This window comes from Ictalurus punctatus, chromosome 21, assembly GCF_001660625.3.
Source record: "Ictalurus punctatus breed USDA103 chromosome 21, Coco_2.0, whole genome shotgun sequence".
Taxonomy (NCBI): Eukaryota; Metazoa; Chordata; class Actinopteri; order Siluriformes; family Ictaluridae; genus Ictalurus; species Ictalurus punctatus.
Window position 1 is genome coordinate 9,049,293 of NC_030436.2, and position 23,205 is coordinate 9,072,497.

Here is a 23,205-nt window from a genome sequence, read left to right on the forward strand (position 1 = left end):
TTTTTTACCAACCAAACAAACCACAGCCACGCCCACTTGTTTTCTATTGGCTCACAAAGCAGAGTGTTGATAAAGCTGGTGCAGAGTGAAAGTAACTCCTACCAAAAGGAAATGCACCTCTTTCACTTCCTTTCCCCTTCAGTGAGCTGGATTTTCGAACAATTTTATTCACCTTTGGTATGACTAACGCTTTAGCCAGAAAAAGCAGATAAGCATAGTGTCTCCCGTATCGCCATAACAACAGGTCAACATATGTCTAAGGTATGTCTTAATTGTAGATCTGAACCGTAGATTCTCACCTCGCTTGAGAAATGAATGTAGAGCACTTTAGTGGACATACATGAAAACTACAGTCACTTTACAAGATTTACTGCACAATTTTGATTTTAGCGCTCAGATTAGATCTGCTGAGGCCGGATGGATTGCTTTTGCTGTTTTTGCACCATCCATTGCTGGCACTGCACCAAGAGCTGTGTGGGTATGGGAGAAGAACAAGCAATGGCAGAACCACGATGAGGATGGGATTATATGGGTATTTCTACAGAAGAACAAGTGGGTTTATCAACCAAAATGCGCTCAAGTTTTTCGTCAAAGGAACACACTCGAGGGACGATGATTGCTGCATTAATACACTAAACGAATTTTTTTCTTCAGCATTGTAGCCATGTTCATCTGTTCATCGATGACGATAACGAGACGCACATGCCTATTAAAATGTACTGGGGGGGAGCCACATGAATTCCAATCTGACCGTTCTCATTAACAACGCATAGACACTTATTGGAAATGTATGCAATCTAGGATACAAAAATATCCACATTCTAAAGTGGCTCAGGTCTGATTTGAAAAGATCAGATTTTTGTGTCCACAAAGTCCTGGGGAAAAAATCAGATCTGTGTCACATTTGTGTCACTCCAACCGGGTAAACTGATCCGGCTTTCCACCTCAGTGAGCAGCCTAGCACTAGTGAATAAATACATAAACACACAAACTGTAGATTTGTTTTGGGTAGAGCTAGTTTGTAGACATAGTGTCTGTAACTGGCACATGGTTGGTCTCCAAGCAGAGATCTTGTCATGGAGAGCAATATGGCACTCTTTAAAATAAAAAAATATATACAAAACAATGAGTTCTTTACACTCAGCCTGTCATTACTTGACAGCCACTTATGAGCCTCTTACGCAAACAGAAAAAAAGTTTCTCCACATTGGCATCCGTTTATCCGGAGAGAAAAAAACAGGGGGAAAAGTCGAGGAAATCGAGTTTGTCATTTACAGCGATGTTATTTCAGTCCCTCTCCCACTTTTCCACTGTGTCCTTGTTGCCTTTCCCATTACTGACCACTTTAGCAGGCAGCAGCGTGCCACATGGGACCTGGTCATGATTCTCTGAGAGAGTCCAGACCTCTGCTGTGAGAAAGAAACACACAGAGGAATGAGGGAAAGAAAGAATGAAAAAATGCATGAGACGGACAGAAAGCAATCCATAGAAACTGTAAGTGAGAAGAAAAGAGGAAAGCGTCCATAACTGAAATCCATTGACCCACAGAGAGAGATATACACAGAGAGGGAATGAGTGAGTGTGTGTGTGTGTGTGTGTGTGTGTGTGTGTGTGTGTGTGTGTGTGTGTGTGTGTGTGTGTGTGTGTGTGTGTGTGTGTAATGGGCGTTGTTCCAGTGCCTCCTCAGGTCTCTCTTCTGTTTGTATAGGACTATTCATGCCCTTATTAGGTTCAGTGTTACAGACAGAAAGTTCAGCGCGCAGACTCGTGGGCAACAGCTGGAATGGTTTACTTTACAGTTTTATTTTAAGAACATTTAAATAGCTTAAAGGTGGCATCAGCAATTTTGAAACGTTCCCAAGAACATGTCATTAACAGCATTAAGATAATCCACATCGAATAATACTTCCCTGAGAAACTCATTAAAAAATCAAAGTGTCTATGAATATACACGATTATGCAAATCTGCATAATCCCCCCCCCCATGCCCTCATGCCTTCCCTAAATATTAGTAAATATTAGCAAACTTAGCCGACTGTCTAGCAAATTGCTAGGCTGTCACATGTTTATGGATTTTTATGAAGTTATATTATCAATGATAAATTTCACAAGGTAAAACTCAGTACGTATTACCATAACAGACTTTATTTTGTTTAGTACTAACACTAGGTTATCCATCTAGCTCACGTATCATGCAGGTTCTGTTTATGTATGCAAGGAGGGAAGTTTTTTTTTAGTGGCATGACAATCGCAGCTGTTACCTAGCCCCACCCCCTAATAAGTTTTATAATAGGAATATAATAAAAGTGACTTTTTACAAATTTGACCCAAACACCAATCCGTATATACATATTTAATATTAGATGGATAAGATAAAGCAGCCATCTTTCATTTTTGTGTCGTCAAACAAAAAGTAAATACTAAACTGCAGGTAGGAATTGAAGTTGTGAGTGGGGAACTGAAGAAATGTAGGACCACATGCATCATAGGATTAGTCTGAGAAATCATTTGAGCCAACTGTTTGGATTGGTCACGACTAATTTGCATAGAATTGAGAAAAGTGTCGCACTATAACTGAAATTGCGGCTCCGTGTCATGTTGTCACCTACTGGCGTTTTGCAGTGTGATTTGAGGAGTATACATCGATTGCATTCGTGACTTTCGAGCATGTTCTTGCGAATTTTTTTTTAGATTTATACTTTTTTTCTGGCGTTATACTTTAATTTGAGTAAATATCTGGAAGCTGCACTAGAACTTCCTAAAACTTGTTATTTTCGAGTATTTTATGAATGATTTGTGAATTTCAACCACCTCTAGTTGATGTTCACATAATCATCGTTAATGAAAACGCAGATCTTTTGAACTGAATGAAATAAACAGCAACGGCCACATCCACTAGCGATCGGAATTTCGACTCATTAGTAATTCGGAACATTCGGTTCAATAATAGTCGAGTCTTTCATCTCCAAAATGACAGTTTCTCTAAAGTTTGCGTTTTTTCGTTCAGCGAAAAGGCTATTTCGAATAAATGAACATAGCTTCAGTATTGGATATGTGCTATGTTTCCAAACAGCCAGCATCAGATAAATTCCGCATCGATACAATCATTGTGGTTTTAACAGCAATCGGCCTGACTCGTTTCGAACATAATACGGTATATACACTAAACACACGCTGAGGCAAAAGTGTAATGCAGCGTAACTGCCAGAGGCTCCGGCGAGGTTTGAGATTAAAAATGTATGCATTACATCTCAGCAGGGGCTAGTTTACCACCAAACCGAGTGTACATTTAGAGTATTCGCAGTGTGGCGCAGTACAGAGCGATGCACATTAATGAGAGGGCAGAGGCATGTTTTTGAAGAAAGCCTTCGGGTATAACCTGCAGGTGCTCGAATAGGGAAGAACGTCTGGTTTAACAACACGGAAGAGCCACAAAACAACAACACGTGACACTTGACTGAGCAAACGGTTCATGCAGATTATCAACCGTTTCTTTTTTTTCTTCCAGAAAACAGCCCAAAACATGAGACATAAAACTTTTCTATAAGAATACTCACTGGGTAAAATCATTGTAATGGTGTCATGTAAATACCGGAGAAGGACTAGAGTCTACTGTACGATTCCAATCGGCCACTGCACCTCATCTAATCACGTCACATGACTGTCTGCACCGGATTCACTTTTGGTGATAATGATCACTAGTCACGTTTTGCACTGCACACGTTGTCTTGCATTTGTCTTATGTTGTCTAGTTTCTTAGTTCATGTTATTTCTCTCTGCCCATAGTTCATAGTTCATGTATTTAGTGTATTGTATTAGTACTTGTGTTTTGTTTGATTAAATTCATATCTGCACTCACATCCACTTTTGCCTCCAAAACCTCACAAATGGTTATACGCTAGAAATCCCTAAAGATTGCTTTTAATGGAGTCCTGAGTAAGACACTCTGCCCCAAGTTTTTAATTGCATAAAAGAGCGAGGAAGCTCTGATGGATCACGGGAAGTCATATAATCAATAAATTATACCCAGCAGAGACTTTAAACTGGGTTTACAGCAAAGTTGTAAAATAAAGTATTGTGCAGAATCCACAGAACAACATGAGCATAATGTTTAGTAGCGTCCGTACAATCTATCGTGCGATGCTCATGTAAACAATTACAGATATTAATGTTTATGATAAACACATACACAGATTAAGCACTCGTCCAGCCACATGCACTGTGTCTCTAACAAGCCACAGCTGATCCCGGTTTCTATGAAGTTAAAAAGCGTTCGCATTTGCACAGAACAAGTCAGGCCAGTTTGGAAGCACAAGCCCTGAGGGACAGGGAGGAGGCTCAGGTTCACTCAAACACCAAACATTACTCAGACCTCTTACTCAGGCCGATCCCAAACAAGGCCTCCTCGACAAGACAGCTCTGTCGGCAGGGCTTGAAAAAGGAAATCAAACTGATTTCGAAACGCTCTTCCAATTATCCCTGGACTAGGAGGTGAGTAGATTGCACTCTGAAGAGATTCTGTGAGAATACAAGTAGTAGACTACAAAACAAGCTTTTCTTTGATGCTTTTTCAGCTCTAACATTGAATGGATGGTGGGGTAACACCTCGAAAATTTGAGCAACCTGAAGGATTTGAAAGCTTCGCTACACCGTCTGTCAACACGTCCAATTGGAGATGGGTTGCGAATATGTTTTCAGCTCGAGTCATTCTCACAGTCTGGTGCTGCCACTTTCAGTCCCAGATTAATTAACAACTAACGACTTTGCCCTAAAATACACCTAAAAAAAAAACTGTTTATTGTCTGGTATAAACATTAGTACGCAGCAAAGAATATTTGGTGGCGAGGACAGCCATCTCGACCTTGACGGGCGGCGACCACGCAGTAGACCCAAGAAACGATGGACGGACCGAATCAAGGAGGACACGCGACACGTGAACGCCCCCGAAGGCGCCTTTGATCGAGCCAAACGGAGACGGACGTGACGACAAGCGGACCCCGCCATAGGTGGGAATAACGCTAGAAGAAGAAGAAGAAGAAGAAGAAGAAGAAGAAGATTGTCTGGCATAAATCATGCTGTGTATTAGGGGTGTTACTGTATACACACAAGCCAGTGATGAAAATAAAAAAGAAATTTTTATACTGGATTTTTGTACTGTCTTGTACTGTCAACCATTCTGTGGATATCCACTTCAACAAAATCAAAAGGAAATGATTGAAATATACTGAACTATACAGTGGGGTCCAAAAGTCTGAGACCACTAGTGAACATGAGTTTCTTCGTATTTGATACACATCCCCTTTTTTGCTTTAATGACAGTGTGTGCTCGAGCTGGCATGGACTCCACAAGTTTGTGCAAAACCTTATGATCCATTTTAGGTCAAATCCATAGGAGTATCGTCTGATCACATGCTTCATTTAAATAGAGACTTAGAAATGTGGCAGCGGTGGCTTGGCAGTTAATTACCTAGGGGTAATTTAGAGTCATCATTCCACCCAACTGACATACTTTTAGGAGGTTGGAGGAAACCAGAGAACCCAGAGGAACCCACACGGGTACAGAGAGAACATACAAAACTCCACACAGACAGTAACATGAGCCCGAGATTGAACCGGGGACCCTGGAGATGTGAGGCTGCAAAACTATCCGCTACACCACAATGCAGTGGTAATTACCAAAAAATGGATTACACTATGCAGTCGTAGGCCAGTCATGCACTTAAAAACTTGTATAGGTCTAGAGTTCAGACTTGATCTGTGCTGCGAGCATGCTGAGAAGATAGCTAAATCAACACCGCCACATAAACACCAACACAAACATCAACACAGCAACTCAAGGATCACAAGTCTGATCCACACATCTCTTCCTGGAATTGGCAGGGCACTTAAATGCATTCCCCAGGCAACAAAAAAGGAACAGATGAAAAAACAAAAGTGTCGATGCTGAGGAGGGATAGATGGAGGTTAAAAGCCTCCCAGCTTTCCGAATGTGCTGACTCATTGCAATCACACTGAGAGCTGCGGCTCACCAGAACATCCTGACTCTTACAGTACACCATCTCAATTCCTATCAGTTAGAACGGCTAAACCTAAAGCTGGCGTCCTTACTGTGATATCTAACAAACAATATTGTTATCATGGACACTTCTAAATATTACAACCACCCCCAAAAATAAAGGCAGAAAACACTTTAAGCAGCGTCCACATGCTTTCAGATCAACAGAATGCTTTTAGGCTCTGAAAATGTGTGGACTGAGTGCAGAGCCCTGAGGGACACGTTGAGTAACAGATTTGTGCTTGTTGACGAGGCACCCTAATGCAGTTAGATACATCGTTAAGTAAAGAATAGAACACTTCAGGGTATGCTGTTACAGGAAAATATTTCAGCGACAGTTTGGTGTGATAAAGCGTAGTTCCTGTTATCATCCTGAAGTTGATTATTTTCATTTAATATCACATCCTGAAGCATTTTATTCATCTTATCCAACAGCCATAAAGATCTGCCAATGCTAACCATTTTTAGCATATATTACAGTACATTTGAACTGTTTATGGTTATAGTAAGTTAGTTCCTGTTATCACTTACGTTATAGAAGCTATAAACAGTCATTCCCTCACTAGCCTCTTGTTTTTTTTACTCTATCTTGTTAAAAAAGACAAAAAAAAACAATTTGTCATGTTAGTGAGAAACCACAACACATAAACTCCACTGTCCTCACAGCTTTAACCTCACAGTTACAGCTTTAACTCAGACTTTCAGAAGCAGGACAATCTAGCAAAGACATGCAGATTTCTGAATTAAACAGAGGCTTTAATTACAGTAATCAAGAGGCAGACAACCCAATAAAACACTAAGAAAAAGCAAAGCAGTAAGGAAAAGGCAAAACATAGTGAACAAAACACTAAAAGGCAAACAAAACTTAGCAACGAGGCTAACAAACTGGGCGTGAGTGGGCGTGGCTAATGGTGGGGGATTGAAGTTCTCAGAGAAAGCAGTGGTTATGATGCTGACTGTTACAAAGCGATGACACTCAAGGCTCTGTCCAGAAATATTAAATAAATAAATATCTCCTCACTGAAAATTTCACCACAGCAACGATTACGTGTGTTCATTTCAACCGGTTCACATGGAGTGCCCACCGTACAAGCCCCTGTGTATGTTGTTACTACAGAAACGATAACGCATTACAATGAGTGCATTAATATAAACGTCAGACCTGCTGTTGTAGAAAATCAAGCAACATTTCCCGACCAATCAGATTCGAGCAGGCAACAGCGCTGTGCAATAAGCAAGGCAAGGGCCAGAGACCGTGCCTTGGAGAACGAAAGCAGCCAAAACACTGCAGAAGGGTCAGCCAAGAGGACACACTGATTCATGCTAGAAAATGGCTTGTTTAGAGACAGAGAGCAGGATGAAGAGCTTCCTCTCCTTTGTGTCCTCTCACCATGCACCAGGAATATAATACGCTAGATAAAGACGTTGATAATTGACTTACACTCCAGGTTTCCATTAACTACCTAGATCTTTTAATTTCAGGCTAATTGCTTTCGACACTTATTTGTCATGAAGTATTTTGTCGTTTTAAATACAGGATGTGTGCAGGGGTTTGTGGGTCCACAGAATCCACTTGAGATACAGTGTTGTGGTGAATAGAGCTGGAATAATGCTGATGATGTCACTAAAGCGCCGGGGCTCATTACCACCTACTCAACCCTCTTAAAATTACCATGGCAACAAAGTAGCCCCCATGTCCCATAATCAGCACAGCTTGTTCTAGGGCTGAGTGAGTCCTCACACCGACGGCAGTCCAGTGTGGCATTAAAGTCGCTGAAGGAATCCATTCATGACAGACAGCTGTAGGAGGAGGCACAATCCTATCCTCACGAAATGAACGTAACTACTTAATGCAATCACGCGAGTCCCTGACGTCCCTTTCGGCGCAATATAGAGCTATGAATTCCATAATTGCATTTAGCATGGTATATTTTTGAGTCTATTACAAAAACCGGAACAATACCGAAAGTGATGTTTTAAATCTCAAGTCTCTTGAAAACGACGCCTCACTTTTTACATGTTCTCATTCGCTATCTCTCGATCGCTTTATCCCACATTCTTCATGAGGATGGATTTTTATTCTCTGTGATGATTTCTGCATTGGACATGACCGCATTCACCCTTTGGCTAGAAAAAACAGAAAGCTTGGGAACATTCCACACAGACTGAGCGAGACCACCGGCTTTAGCTCTACACACACATACACACACACTCCTCCCCACTCGCATTCACCAACATTACGGAAGCAGGACAACAAGCCCCAAAAGGCACTCGGGTAATGATCGTAACATTTGCAGACCTCTAATGTGTTCTAATGTGCAAACAAGCGATGAGAATTCGAGAGCAGCGGTGACAGAGCAGAGCTTCGAGAAAAAGTGCTCTGACTTGTTTTCACTGCCTCTCAAATACCAGGAAGTGCCACCTCACGGATTTGAGTTGCAAATAAAAGTGCTGTTGCAAATCAATCTGCAGGTCACACAGACAAATGTCAGCTTCTAACCCTACCACACCTCCCACACCTTGAACACACACAAACACTGATAGTCTGAGAGTCCTGGGACAGGACGGGTCTAAACAAGTTCTAATCAATCAAGAGTAACTGTTCAAGTGGGATTACAACTATAGTTCAGCTAACAATTTTAGGTTAGCAGGATGTTTTCTGTAGGTTTGGCTCTGAGAAACAAAACATTCATTGCTTGCAGCCATCATTGTTAGCTATTAAGATACATATCTTTATGTCCCCATAATAGACTGTAAAACAGTGCAGGTCTATGGAGAGAGGTGGGACTGCTTTTGTTTTTGCTTTTGTTAAATGTCATAAATGTCTGAATTTCTAAATTAAAAAAAAAAAAAGAATACACTGCAAGACCAAGCAGTCTTTTTTTTAAGTGTTTTATTTAAATCCCTAACACCACTGTCTAAAAATAACAATAATACAGTGTGTTGCGTAAGTATTCACCCCCTGACATTTTTGGACAGCTGCCTGTGCTATATTCATTCTTTCCATTTAAAAAAAATAAAAAAATAAAAAAAACTGATTTAATGTTGCTCTGCAGGATTTTCAAAGTTTGGGATATTTTTTTTTAGAAGCACGCCCTGATTGAAATGATTCTAGTACTGTGTCCCAGATTTATTTTTGATAGCTCTTTCATCAATTCATAAAAGTTGTTTGTTTAGGTATGGTCTAATTGTATGTCTTGGAAAATAATGGAAACTCATTGCACCAGAACTAATTTACACAACTTTAACGTTTCTTAATCGTAAATCATTTTGAAAACTACAGTAGAACTCCTATATCCACTGTTTCGGTAATTTGGATCAGAAAATTCCAGAAATACAGTAAACATTCATAAATGGAAATTGTGTGTCGTTCTGAGTGACATGATGAACTCTCGTACAGCGCTACCCCTGGTCTTAATCATCCACACCGTTAGTCACTTAGTAACTGTCTCGGTTATCAGATCAACTCTCACGGTATCGCAGTGCGTGTGTTCAAGTAACCCTTATTTTGCCTAATAATGGCCACAAAGTGCAAAAGTGGTGATGCGGGCAAATCGGACGTGCCAAAGAGAAGTGGTAAAATGCTTCCTTTAAGTGAAAAGGTGAAAATTCTCGATTTAATAGGGAAAGAAATAAAATTCAATTCAATTCAATTCAATTTTATTTGTATAGTGCATTTAACAGTGGACATTGTCTCAAAGCAGTATTATAGAAACATATAAACACAGCATACAGATTTTAAGCATATGAATTAATCCCTATTGAGCAAGCAGGTGGTGACGGTGGTGAGGAAAAACTCCCTAAGATGATCTGAGGAAGAAACCTTGAGAGAAACCAGACTCAGAAGGGAACCCATCCACATCTGGGTAACAACGGATGCTGAGGTTGCCAGGATGTACGGTAAGAACGAATTGACTATGCAGGAAATTGTGAAAAAAGAAAAATAATTTTGTGCTATTACTAAACTTTATCATACTTATGCACAGTATATAGTGTTCGCTACTATCTGCGGTTTCAGGCATCTGCTGGGGGGCCTGGAATCTATCCCCTAAGTATAGGGAGGCCCTATTGTATATTGATTTTTCACTCTGCTTCAAAATAATGGGATATTTTGTGTGTATTCTTGATATATAATCCAAATGAAGTCCATTTCAGTTCCAGGTTGCAACAGTGAGTTTACTTGAGAGCATTTATGCCATTTTTTAAATACATAAAATATTGATTTAATAAAATTTCCCTTCCCTTAATTTTCTTTGAACGCATCTTTGATCTATCTCTTTATATATTGTCTAAATAAATGAGCTAAATGTTTCAAATCTGATGTCAGGAAGTTAAGCTCATTTTACAAATTTATAGAGAGGTGTTTTTTTTTTTTTTTGTCTTAATTTTTTTTGATATGGCTCAAATGAAACATGACTTGCACCTTATTGTAAAGAAGGTGAAAATAAGTTAGGATAGCTATAGGCAGACCTACTCAGCTTTGAAAATCAAATTAAACTTGCATCTTATTAGCAGGAGAAACATACAGAGGTAATAAATAAATAAATAAAGCAATTAAAACAGCATGTGAATGTACTTTCCCAAATCCAAGTGTGGCCAAAAAAGATAACAGACACACTGGACCCAAGAAATGATTAATGACTAACTAAATAGGGAAGGCTGATGAATAATTAAATGAATAAATACATGTGTAAGCGCCGTCTGCTTTCCTCACACAATAGGATTTATTTTGGAGGGGAAACACAAAAGAAAGTGACGTCAGGCTTTTGTGAGAAAAACAGTGCCATAGTTGTGAGAGAAAGAGAAAAAAACAGCATGAGGCCTAAAAAAAATTTTTTTTTAAAAACAGGACACCGGTTTTTCCAAGTGTGTGCATGGATGTGTTTGAACACGTCTCTACAGGCTGTGCGAATACAGAAACATGCATGACTGGAGGTTCTGGATTGATGACATGTGATGTTCTTCTGCAACGCTCTTAAAATAAAATTGAATAAACGTTTATTAACAATGGGAACTAGAGTCAACACCCTGTTCGCTAAAACCAGATGTACGGTTCTCCAGCGCGAATGTCGACCTGAGCTATCCTCCCTTCCTCGAGGTGTTTGTTAAAGCACAACAGTGAGCACGAGCATGTGTGTGTGTGAGTGTGTGTGTTGGTGGGTGTGTGTGTTGGTGGGTGTGTGCTTGTGTGTGCGTGTGTGTGTGTGTGTGTGCATGCGCCTATGTGTGTGTGTGTGTGTTGGTGGGTGTGTGTGTTGGTGGGTGTGAGCTGGTGTGTGTGCATGTGTGTGTGTGTTGGTGGGTGTGTGCTGGTGTGTGAGTGTGTGCGCGCGCCCATGCGTGTGTGTGCGTGTGTGTGTGTGTGTGTGTGGCATTACAGTGATGTAAACTTTAGAGTGCGTTTACACAGTGAGGCTTGGCTCCCTTCCCCCTACAGCCCTTAAATATCTTTGAACCAAATCACAAGTGCAAAGCCAAGCTTTTTATAAAGTATACTTTTTCATTATTTATTCATTTTGTCCAACCTTACTGTGCAGATTTTCTATTAAATATTCCGAGAGAAAAAGAAAAGAAAAGACAAACAAATCAAGCAACTAGCAAGATTGGGGATTATTCAAATTGCAGATTGTCCAATATTCAGTATAACTGACTTTACACTGTGTCAATTTTAAGATCATTACTTTTTTGTATAATTATAACTCATTGTACGATAAAGTGTGTTCCCCATGTCGAATTATTGATGAAGATCCTCTAAAAACAAACCTACGATTAAAAACAATTACTAAGAAACAAGCTCTAGATGTCTAGAGAAAATATTTTTAAAAGCCAAAAAAGAAGAATTTGGAGCTCTTCATGCCAGGGCAAAAAGACAACCATGTGGAATATCCATTCTTCAAAGTGAGCTTGTGGTAATAAGGATACTTTTCTAACCATTAGTGTATTTGTTTACATTTGTCATCACTGCTACGATCATATTTGTAGCTGTTCCCTGGCTTTTTCATCCTATACTGCCCTCCTATTGGTAGCTTTTAGATGGAAAATGTAACGGTGTGTGATTTCTGTCTGCAAAACTTGTGACACTAGGCAATCGTGTGCATCTGCGAGCTCGTGTATGTGTAAGCGGGTAGATAGCAGTTTCATGTGGTTCTTGGAGGAAGCACATGTTAGCCTTCACCCTCAACAATCGGTTGATGTCGGTTGGCTGGTGGATAAAAAGTGGCAAATGACAATTTTTTAGGGTTAAAATAAAAATAATCATAATAAATCGATAAAAAGGAATGCCAAAGTTAAGAGTGTTTTCCTGCTCAACCGTTCTAAGAGCAAAAAAAAAGTGAGTGATAACATTTTACTCAATAGAATTTCAAAGCATTAGCATTACATCTTAACAACAAAGAGCTTACTCCCGAGTACATAACACTGGTAGCCTGTCTTTGTATAAATGTTAGTTATGCTAGTTATTTAACCAACGTATTGGAAAAATGCTAATTGGAAGAAGGTTTTCGGTGATCTTGCGATCAGAGATCTTCTGATTTGGTCAGTATGTTGGTCGATAACCTTAAAAGGATAAGCCAAAGATTATGTGTGTTACACAAATTGCATGAGGTTAAAGCTGATCAATGAGGCAGTGTTTAAGGTATAAAATGAAGGAAGATGTACTTAGAGTGCTTTTATATCTCTATATCTATTGTGGCCTAACAGCTGGACTGAAACGTTTTCCAGCTGGTGAGGAAAAAACGAATCAATTCTCCGCTGGCGGGGATCTCTGAATAGTCTTACATCAGCTTCGGCTGCAGTCATCTGCACGAGGTGAGATGAAAGATGGAAAGATCAAAAAGCAGTGATGAGGATTTCAGCACCTACTGACCTGCAGCCCCAGGCCTTGTCCAAACTAATACATATTATATTAAAAAAAAAAAAAAAAAACATTACTTTTTTTTTCTCCGTTTTGGCCTTCTAACCACACTCAAATGGTGCTTTCAGGGCAGGTTATATTTGAAAATGTCATTTTCACAGTATAATGTGAATGGAAATCACTGTGTATCATCCTGTGACTGGCTCCTGATGGTCATGTGATCAGACCACATCCCAAGCAGATGATGAGTTCATTCGACGGCTGCGTTCTGTTTCAAGAAAGGTTTCCATTCTGTAGTATTTGCATGACAGATCCACTATCCTTTAACATTCACTGTGCATAGGCGCTGTACCACATAATCTCACACACACACACACTCCTGAAGCTTGGCTGAGAATACAGAATCAGAAGGCGAGAAACAACATCGAAAAGCTGTGAGTACACCTGCTCATTCATGCAGTTATCCAATCAGCCAGTCATGTGGCAGTGGCGTAATGCATAAACTCATGCAGATACAAAACCATAATATTCAAACATCCAACATAGGGCTGCACAATTAATCGAATATCGATCGCGATTATGATTGACTGCCCATGATTAAATAAACATGATCGACTGCGATATCGCCGTCTAAAGTTCGCTTTATAGTCCGCTCATAGAAAACTCCACTGCAGATCAAATCAAGCGCTTCCTAAATTTGCAGCCAATGGCGTCATTTTGTAGTGCCAAAACCTGGAAATGGAGTTATCATTTTAGCGCTCAAGCTGCCAGCTTCGCTGCAAGCTCAAGCGCTTGCGCGAGTGGAAATCAGGACACTAGAATGATGCTAAATGGCACTGCAGAGGTTGTCGGACATTAAATCTCATCACGCTGAACGGGAAAAAAATTTTGCAGATAAACTCAGGGCTCTACTGTGCGACCATTTCACTCACGTTTGTGACTGAAAAGTATTTTGTGCGACTTTGAATAAATATTTATTTGCACCGGTGTCAAAATAATCAAAATTTTTTAAAAAATTAAAAACCTCAACTTCAACTGTGCTCCTAAATTTTTGTAATTATTATTAAAGAAATTGTCTGCGTCTCTCCTCCTGTAAACACTGTTATTGCCTTTTCTGCATACGCCTGAATTATTTTCATTTGGTTGCATATTGTTATATTTGTTGCATATTTTCATTTGGTTGATGGCGTTTTTATTTTTACTTATCCTATATTTGGGGTACAATTTGATTTATATTTTGCTTCTATGAGATGATGCATTTTAAGGACCGGTCTAATTTGATGCAAAGATTTGTACATTAGCAGGAATGTAGCACAACATGGAGGTGAAAGCAGCGGTCTTCTTATTTAAAAATGTGAAAGTGCAATAAAAATATGTTGTCCCTAAAATCAATGAATAATCGTGATAAATAATCGAGATCTCAATATTGATCAAAATAATCTGGATTATCATTTCGGCCATAATCGTACAGCCCTAATCCAACATCAGAATGGAGAAAAATTGTGATCTAAATGACTTGTGACTTGTGAATTGTGATTAACCGTGACATGGTTGTTGGTGCCAGATGGGCTGGTTTGAGTATTTCAGAAACTGATGATCTCCTGGGATTGTCGCTAGAGTTTACAAAGAATGGTGCAAAACACATCCAGTGAGAGGCAGTTCAGTGTGTGGAAACGCCTTGCTGATGAGAGAGCTCAGAGGAAAATGTCCAGACTAATTCGAGCTGAGAGTAACTCACATAACCACTCTTTACAACCGTGATGAGCAGAAAAGCATCTCAGAATGCACAACACGTCAAACCTTGTGGCTGACGAGCTAGAACAGCAGCAGACCTCATCGGGTTCAGCCAAGAACAGTGATCTGAGCGTCCAGGGTCACCAGAACTGCACAGCTGAAGACTGGAACAATGTTCCCTTGTCCAGTTTGTTTCTTTTTCAACACCATACGGGTTCCTTTCTCATGTTGTTTCAGGGAGAGTTTCCTTGCCACTGTCACATTAGGTTCACTTATTAGCAAAAACAAACAAACAAATAAAGCCTCTCAGATGGGTCTTTTTAGTCTATTAAGTCCAAATATGTACTTATTCCAGTGCTCCTGCAATAAGATATACCATGGCATACTTGTAAATAGAGGCTTTGCTGTAGCAAAATGCACATGATTACAATGTGAGATAATTGTTCTGCTCCAAAATACATTGTTTATGTGTTTTTCGTTGTTTTTTTTTTTTTTTTATTCCACATGTAAATGAGAATAATCTTCAAAAACAAATCTAAACAACAATATGACAGCGATCAAAGCTACAGGATGTAATTGAAAAGTCATTTTCCAAACACACCTTTAGCTTCACCATGAGACGTGAAATGCAAAAGCACCACAGGAGATTAAATATCGGCGTAAAAGTCAGCTTTTTTCACTTTACCGAACCGAGATCTGTGAATTAGGGAACACCTGTTTCGCTTCGCACCCATCTATAACTTCACTGCACCCTTATCGCTCCTTATCGCAGTGTACCATGCAGAACAAAAACAAGCTGATATTGCCTGCATGACGAAACGAGCATAAAGTTTCTCAAGGCGGGTCTGAACGTAGTCGCAGAGTGGAAACTTCAAGACTGCCTCGGCTCAGTGTAATACAGAACAGATGCTTGAAATGTAGTAATGACAGGTGGATTTCAGGGTACTGTGTTGTATTATTGAAACCTTGGGACGATAAGGTGAATAAATATTTAAAGCTACTCAGCATTAAAAATAAAAACTAAACTTCAGTGGCATAACACAACATATGTATAGAATTAACTCATTTTGAATAACTCAGCTTGAATCTTAATTCCAAGGTCTTGCATTGTACTCGATAGAAAACTATGATGTTACAGCAGTATATTGTGTATTAACACATTTTAGGCTAAAGTTAGTACAAAAGTGCATCTCGACTGCAATAACAGGAAGGAAAATAAGGGAAGAAAGAGTTTCTTTCTGATTGTTTGGATCAGGATGTGTCCTGATACACTAGATACAGACGGAACAATTCAACACTTCCAATAAACATTCACAAAAATATTTATTAATCCTGCAATGTAGCATGATATTTTAGCGAAAACCCTAGTTGGTTCTGATAGAAGGTTAAAACTCAAACACAAATTGTAACTTCACCAAGCCTCATTGTAGTACAATGGGAATTCTGTGTTTGGCCGAACACCATTGACGTGTTTGTTGTTCACTCTCCTAAAAGCCATCCTCACATCGTGCTCAGAGATGATGAAAGTATTTTCTGCTATGGCATTCGTCGTCTGCATGCAGTCATTCACGCTGATTGAGTCATTAGCGCTGTTTGCTGCAGCCTCGAAGCGAGCGTAGAAAGTGTTGAACTCATCTGCCATAGCAGCGTCTGCAAGCGTCTTTCTAGAGGTTGGATTTTCCAACCGGTGGATGAGCCTGTGCTCTGTAACTGTCCTTAAATGGGGTGTAGCAATGGTATAGCGTTCTCTCTACCCTGGTGGGGCAGGTGATGTGCTGGTGGAGGTTTGACACTGAGCGTCTGAAATTGGCTCCTTTGCTACAATGAGTGCAGCAGCCCGATGATTTGTCTGATGAATGGTGAGAACATCATGAAGCTCACATAAAGCAGTATCCGTGTCCGCCTGGTGGTCCGCCTGGTGGCGTATAAACAGCGATGAATATGACTAAGGTAAATTCCCGTGGAAGGTAGAAAGAGCGACATTTGATGGTCAAACGCTCCAGGTTGGCTGAACAGGAGCGTGTTAGAGGAACAATGCTTGCACTCTCACACCAGCTGCTGTTCAGCATCAGACACACTCCACCTCTCCTTGTCTTCCCCAACTCTGTTGTTATGTCCATGAGGTGAATTGAGAAGAAGTCAGCCGGCTGGATGGCATGGACCAGAACTGCTGGGTTCAGCCATGTCTCGGTGAAGCAGAGAGGTCCCGAATGTCCTCCTGGAACTTGATCCTGGCTCTGAGGTCATCCAGCTTGTTCTTCAGAAACTGGACGTTATCTAGCAGGATGCTAGACAGGGTAGCATGGTGTGTGCGAGCCCTCGGCCTGTTCCTGACTCCACCTCGTTTCCCTCAGGGCCGCCGGTAATGGTCGCGTTCTTTGTACCTTCTCAGTATCTCACTTGGCCAGGACAGATCCCGTACTAATAGCGATGACTGTTTTGTACACCAATAAAAATAAGAGTAATTCTGTCATAACTAATTGTAGCCATGGTGAAAAGAAAAAGAGGTAGAAAGTAAGAAAGGCGTGGAAATTAAACAAAAGTATACAAAAAAAAGTCACGGAGCAGTCGTGACGGCAGCCGACCCTACTGCCGCCTTAATTTGATTGGACGAGCAGCATTCCAAGAGTGTTTATATTTACTATAACGGCATTGGGACGTTTTACTCCATGTATCGCTCTGCTCGTCTGTGTTCACCACAAAATTCCTACAAAATTCCTGGGTTACTACAGTAGAGTTGGAGACATCATCAGCGGACATGGCAAGCGATATTTTTAACTTAAAATATGAAAGCTCGTCAGATGAAGATGAACAGGAAGAAGGGAAGCCAATTTTACCAGAAGCTCCTTTAAAAAGAACGTACAGATCAATGTGAGCTAGCTAGCCAGCTAGTCGACATGCTAGATAGTGAGTGTGGCTTCTTTGGGATCTATTCCTGCTAGCGGAGCAAAAATAAACAGAACATTTATCCATACTGTGTCTGAAATATCAGTTATTATCAAATATTAATTTCTTGTTTATAGAGCTGTTGTATAAAAGCAACACTGCGATCGCATTTGTGCAGTTATACCGAATATCGGCACGGCTGCAATTAGCTACAGCACTTTTGTCTTTAGCTTTAGCTTTTAGACTGAAGGTGATCCTTAAGGTAGGCGTGGGTGATAACGCAAAAATATCATATCACAATACTTCAATACATTTCCACGATACACGACACCCATTACCATACAAAATAGTAGTATTGCTTTTTTAATTGCTTTTTTTTTAAATTTAATTAAAATAAAAGCACGTAAAGTATGTAATCATTCAATTCGTTAAAATGTTTGCTGTGTTCAAGCCATCATTGAATTTTATCCATAGACTCCATATTAGGGACATACGGACAAAAAAAAAACAATGTGGAAATGTTTTATTTGGAATATCAGACGTTTTCATCGTGGGCATAAAACATTTTTAATCAATTCGAAATTTTGATATATTTGAGAATTCTTTCTGATCTTCATCCAAGACTCATTTTATTTATGGACAGGTGAAAATATATACTCCAAGCAAGAAATAATCAGCTTGTAATCGTTAGTTATATCCTGGTATATATACCTGTGATCTCAGAAAAGTGTATCGTGATATCATTTATCACAATATCTCATATTCCCCAGCCTTACCTTGCATACCTGTTATACACCTTCCCGAGTGAAACATGCTGTACTACCTACAGTTTGATGCCTTTGTTTCTGAGAGTGTACACTTGCGTGTGTAATGTAAGTGCAAACCAAAAACTAATCTCCTGGCAATGTGTTGATTTTTGAGGAGTCATGCGCGTGCCCTTTTAAACGTTTCACCGTTTCTGCATTACATAAGTAGCTCCTACTTATGTACTACAGCAAGTCTCTGTGCATTGGATATTATTATAATCAAGGCAACAGCGTGAGCAACACAGGCTCTGTGAACGCTCACGTCAGGGTTCAACAGCTTGGAGAATTACCAAAAAAAAAAAAAAAAAAAAAAAAAAAAACATTATTGTCATTTCAGTAAATAAGTGCATTTACATAGTGTAGAATAAGGATATAATGCGCACTTGATGATACCCGAGAATAAGAATGTAGTATTTTAAAAAGAATAATAATAATAATAATAAAAGTGAATGAGGATTTGTGCAGGGTTGGTTGGAGGAGTGGTTTTCAGGTTTGACAGCTAGTTTGTGTTTTATTATGCGTTAAATTCTCTATGCATTATGTATATTGTGTAGCCTACATTGTTGTCTTTCTCGCATACGGAAGATGCGACATGCAAACACACTGACATCCAAACATGACATAACATAATGTTCAAATATGCGACTTCCACGACAACGACTGGGATGTTTAAGTAGCTTCAATTTTATGAAATTAATAATAATAATAATAATAATAATAATAATAATAATAAAGGAGCAGCATACATTAGAAACGCTGGTGTTCGTATTAGAATTTGTTTACCTACCTGATATCACGCGCTCCTCCGGGCGCGGTGTGTGAACACGACCGACCAGATGAGAGTTGCACGCGAGACGCTGCGGTGGCAAAGAACGCGCGCGCTTGCCTGCTTAACGAGCCCGCGAGCACCAGAGGCGGAGCAGAGCACACACAGAGAGAGAGAGAGAGAGAGAGAGAGAGAGAGAGAGAGAGAGAAGAAGGGAAGGAGGAGGAGGATCTACTGTAGGAGGGATGAGGCGTTTTCTCTCCGCGTGCCTCTGCGCCTGATCGATTTTCTGTCCCTTTCCTTTTTTTTGCGCGCGCGTGCAATCAGTTGCCTATACAGCGACCGACCGGCGCAGTCTTCCAATCGATCAAACCGGGACACGAACCGCGATTATGATAATCCATAACACAGAGCGCTCATAATGCACTCCATGAGCCCATGATCCAGCCCTGCTGATAAAAACAATAAACACCATCAGAGAATTTCTAAAGGTTTCCATTACAAATAGCCTACCATTACAAACCATCAGCTAACCATTAAAAAAATAATTACCATTACCGGTCCTTAATGGTATCCACTGGAAATAATATGCCACCAAAAGAAGGAAACAAATTACCAGTAGAAACCCACAGGGACCATTAGAGTTTCTGTTAAAACCAATACAACTCCCATTATAACCATTAAAACCATTACAAATTTTTAGGATGGTTTCTGTTGTTTTTTTTTGTTTTGTTTTTCAGCAGGGAAATTATCCACCCCAACAATAATTTTCTCTTAACGCAACACAATTATTGACCCTTCTAAAGAAATACATGCCATACTTAAAAGACATGATTTGTCAGGCTGCCTCTGCCATGAGGTTAAAGATGTTTTTACAACTTGGTCTGAAAACTGGAGTGTGCACTCAGGACTGTTGGATGAAGGGTCTCATTATCGCAGGATGGAAGGATCCTTCTGAATCATGCAGATTTGCAAAATAGTAGGCATTGGTTTCATCTATTTGCTGTTGTTATTATGTTATTATTTTTCATGGTACCAAAACTCAAACCGGCAATAAAAACGTGTTCTGGATGTCATTGTGCATAAATACTTGTGAACACAGAGCTGATTGTATCTACAGGCCAGCTCAGGATGTGCCTTTGATTTTATATACCGTATCAGCAGCCTTAATAGCACTTTCCCCAGCATCACGAAAGTAGAAACTGGAAGTAACGTGATGAGATGAACCGATCACATTTCTCGGAGTGCAGCATGGAGAGCGGTTAGCTCTCACACCTGATGTGAACATTAAAAGAGATCACCCACATGCACAAACCACATGTGTGAAATGTGTACTTATTGAATATTTAGCTTGAGTTGTCCCAAAAGTCTCCATTAATACATATGGGACTGTGTTTGCCAGCTCAACGTCGGTTGTGCCTTCGTCAGTGGGTGTTCGTAGACGTCGGCTTGTTCTCCGTCGGTCCGCAGCACTTCCTGTCTTTTTGAATTTGAAAATAAGTTTGTCAAAAGTGTTGTGTGTGATGTGCTTACCGTGTTTCCTGCTAAAGTCCATGATCCAGCCATGAGAATGATTTCAATACGTTCTTCTTTTGTCAAAGGCATTTTTAACGGCTGTCTGAAAATATATATATATATATATATATATATATATATATATATATATATATATATATATATATATATATATACATGCATACACTATGAACTAAGTATGAAAGACATTTTGCTAAAAACTGTTTATTTCCCTTATATGTATGGAGACTTTTGGGACACTCTGTAGTTTCTGTACAATATTGGGGTGCTAACAATAATGCTGAAGTACTGTAAGTACTGTCAAATTAAAGTTTTGTTGCTTTTTTCAACTGAAACGTGCTAATGGACATGAAAAATATCCTTATTACCACTTTTCAGCTAAAGCTGGCTCACGCTGATCGATGATATAAGCAGAATGTAGTCGTTTTCTTTCATTGCAGGTCTATGGTTAGAGGATTGCCGTCGTATAATCCATCATGGAGAACCCACGTTGTTGTACAGACTGTTATAGAACTCGGCCAAGACTTTATTGGGATCTCGTACAGTGTGACAAGTAATAATCCTCAAAGACCAACTGAAACTGCAGAGTCTAAAACTGGCTGTAGTAAAAATCCAGGAGTGCTGTAGTTCTATAAGCTTTGAACAAATATCAGATTCACACAATCAGCACATTTGGTAGAAAAAGAAGAAATTATGAAAAGAAAAAGCCACCAAGATAAACACACAGTACAGATGTGGATCATTGACGAATCAGTGTTGCTTCTTGATAAGACTGATGTCATTGTGAAATCTGCTATGAAGCAGGATATTTTAGCACAAAATTTGGTTGTCTCTGTCATGTGGTTAAGCCTTGTTTAAACGGATATGTAAAAAAAAAATGTCTTGACCCCAGAAATGCACCAAAACAATATAGAAATGGTTGTGGGCAGAAATTAGTCTGTCTCTGGATTTGAACAACTCCCTGGAAATCATCCACATGGACAAACCTATGAATACAAACGAGCTTGAATAAAAATGCTCTCCATTGACGAGAGCTTCAACAAGTCTCTCCAATCTTGTTTCAGGCTGAGTACTGTTATTTCCTGCCTGGTGCCAATATTTTTGGAAACAGTGGCGCTTTTTTTTTTTACAGAAAGGATTGCACTTTCGAAAAATAAATATTGTGTTGACATCGCACCATACAGCATTCTTATAACAGATCTCAGCTCCAAATATTACTCATTGCACGTGTTGTTCATTTTAAATCGAATCATTTATTCACACTTTCGTAAAGGGTGCTGATAATTTCGGAGTTGAATTAAAAATAGGTCATTTCGACTGTTCATCTCGTCACGGAGTGCATCCCTGATTCCTGTCTGATCAATTTTTCCATCTCTCAGACCTGGACTCGGCCTGTGACAACAGCTTGTCCTTCGTGCAAACAACATCAAGTGCCTGTGTCCAGCAGTTTAGCCTCCATGCGTCACTGCATGTTTACCTACACATGGGCCTTCAGTGGAAAAGTACAGCGAGCAACCCGAGCATCCAGCCAAGACGCAGAAGTACGGACGGAAATTCGTTTCTTTATAAGAGAAACAGGTTGTGTACTTGAGTGTTCCAATGAACCAAATTTATATCTGTAGTTTAAACAAATGCTCATTTGCTTATGTTTGCTACTCGTAGGTCCATGAGTTTTGAAATGGCCCAATATGGATGAACTTTAACAGGTTATATAAGTCAAATGTGTAGCTTTGGCAGGAAATGTTCTCCTAAACATTTGGAGGGGAGTGAATTATCCACCGTAATCATGTCAGTGTAACCCATTCTAATGTTTATATCATATATTATTATAGATTATTATAGATTATACCACATATATTAAAGATTATACCACAGCAATGTTGAATTCACAGTAATTTTCTATAACAGAAGCTCTGACAAGAGCGCAGCTGCAAATCACAGGTTTATATTAACGTGCTTGTTCCAATACCTTATCGTTTCTATAGTAACAGCTAATTCACAGGAACTTCCATATCGGACGATTTAATAAACCCGAGGCTAAAATGAAACGGTTTTAAAAAGCATTCATATATATATATATATATATATATATATATATATATATATATATATATATATATATATATATTCACTGCTACTTTAAAGTGAAGCTTTAAAGGAAAGTCTTATGGACAGATGGCTCGGTGCTTTCGGGTTTCTCAGTAACAATCGATTTTTGACAGCGTTACGCCAACATATTTTTAGCGATTTCTAGTTACTTTTCATGTTGTGAGAACCAATCTGCAAGACAAGTTACGTTGTAGCAGCTAGAAACAGTCGTTCCCTCACCACCCTCTCTTTGGTTCTTACATGATGTTAATAAGACAAAAAAACGCAGCTTGTCATGTTACCGAGAAACTAGAAAAAATGTCCGTGTCAGAAAACTTCACCTTACAGAAAAACCTCACTATACCAGTTATATATTATATACAATTATACATTTAAAAAAATAACAACAAAAAAACATTTTTTACTCATTTCATGTCGTTGGAAATGTTTGCTTCTTTCTCGGAATACGTGCTTGAAATAA

At 39.5% G+C, this 23,205-nt stretch overlaps 1 protein-coding gene and 1 long non-coding RNA gene across 7 annotated transcripts in view; one reads left to right on the top strand and one right to left on the bottom strand.

Moving 5' to 3' along the window:
• LOC108254997 (band 4.1-like protein 1) overlaps positions 1-19,278 on the bottom strand; it is a 101,631-nt gene extending 82,353 nt beyond the window's left edge. For all 6 annotated transcript variants that reach the window (XM_053673950.1, XM_053673951.1, XM_053673952.1 and 3 more), the window contains exon 1: positions 19,122-19,278. The gene's annotated coding sequence lies outside the window, so the exon portion shown is untranslated. The remainder of the gene's footprint in view (positions 1-19,121) is intronic.
• Positions 886-22,459, top strand: LOC108254998 (uncharacterized). The gene is made up of 3 exons (XR_001810003.3): positions 886-4,491; positions 4,575-9,955; positions 22,016-22,459. It is a non-coding gene; the product is annotated as an uncharacterized LOC108254998 (long non-coding RNA).
• The last annotated feature ends 746 nt before the right edge of the window (positions 22,460-23,205 follow it).